This window comes from Chiloscyllium plagiosum, unplaced genomic scaffold (genome assembly GCF_037043375.1).
Source record: "Chiloscyllium plagiosum isolate Xiang-an unplaced genomic scaffold, Cpla_swu_hap1 HiC_scaffold_25, whole genome shotgun sequence".
NCBI lineage: Eukaryota > Metazoa > Chordata > Chondrichthyes > Orectolobiformes > Hemiscylliidae > Chiloscyllium > Chiloscyllium plagiosum.
Window position 1 is genome coordinate 1,595,805 of NW_028270163.1, and position 1,722 is coordinate 1,597,526.

Here is a 1,722-nt window from a genome sequence, read left to right on the forward strand (position 1 = left end):
GATTAAAACTACGAACATCAATTACACTTGCGAAGTATTACTACTGTTTCTTATCGTTTTCAAGTTCCAGTCGTTTTCCTTCAGATGTGGCCAACACAATTTGTGGTATTCGCCCACCAGCACGGTCCCGTTCCGCGTATTGCAGTCTGATCCTGCCGGAGCGGCTCGGTTTGCCAGCGCTGACTGTTTAATTTAAAGTATTTGAAGCTGTTTCTCACACATACGTCCGTGTGCATTGACTCATTCCCCATCCCCCTCCTAACTCCTCCTCCCTGCCTCGGTGGGTACTGCCTTACTCCTCCCAGCCTCAGAGGGCGCTCCTGCACCACTCTTCCCGGCTTCTGAGGGTGATGTTGCACTGACACCTCCCGCCCTCAGAATGGCGCTGCTACATCACCTCCTCCTCCTGGTCCCAGAAGGCGCTGCTGTACTGACTTCCTCCCGGCTGCCGCAGGCGTTCCTGCGCTGACTCTTCCGGACCACAGAGGGCGCTGTAAGAGTGACTGCTCCAGGCTGCAGAGGGCGCTGGTGAGCATACACTGGCCGAAAAGCCCCTGCGGTGGATTTGGGATAGTAGAGCCTGAGTAAGAGCAAGAATTGTTAGGGCGCAGGAGATAAGTTGATACATCACATCTGCACTGGCCATCGAAATGAAGAATGAATTTCGTGTAGCTTGCTCTCCATATCCCAAAAGTTGTGCATATTCTGCCTTTTTGGAAAATATCACACTCTGAGGCAGCCTATTCCAGATCCTAACCAGCTTCGTTGCCAGTGCTTCATTTGCCAATTATCCTCAATCTAGCTTTATCTCCTTGATTATGATCGGGATAGATTTTCTCCCATCTGTCCTGTGCAGATTGATTTTTTTTTAATTCCCGATGGTTGGGGCAAGTTATAAAAAAATTATTGCACAAAAACAGCTCCATCAAGTCATCAAACATCTATCTATTCACTTTCCTATTTTCCAGCACTTGGTTCATAGCCTTGCAGACTGAGACATTCCAAAAGGTCATCTAAACACATCTTAAATGTCTTGGTTCCTGCCTCTGCACCTTTTCAGGCAGAATTCACATGACAGCAAGGTTATAATCCAACAGGTTTATTTGAAAGCACAAGCTTTTTAGTCAGCACCTCCATATCAGGACCCTTTCAGGCAGATTTTCCTGCAATCCCATCTAAACTTCTTCTTCCTTACATTAAAGCAGTGCCCTTGATTATAGAAGTTGAGATAATGATCAGCCATATTTAACTAATGGAGAGGACTCATGAAGGAATGTGGTCTACTGATATTCTGAGAAAAGGGAAAAGAGGAAAAGAGGCAGAGAAAGAGGAGGCAGGGAAGGAGATACATGTGATACAGAGTAAAAGTGAAATGAGTGACTGAGATAGAGAGAAATAGAAAAAACACGATTGTAGGAAAGTGGGTTGAAAGAAGAGTGTGATTCACAGGGAGACAGAGATATAGAGAGGGATGCAAACAATGAGAGAAAGAAAGGGATGTGGAGCAGGAAGATAATTACACCCAAGGAGAGAACAAGGGAGACAAATGAGAGACAGGCACACAAAGGGGTTGATTGAGACAAACAGAGGAGCAATTGAAAATAGAGACTGGCGTGGAGGGAGAGAAATGGAAATAACATTAGAGAGACGGAGTGAGGGGGAAGGGACTGAGAAAACAGATAAATGAAAGGGCACAAGGATTGGTGACCACAATTCTGTGAC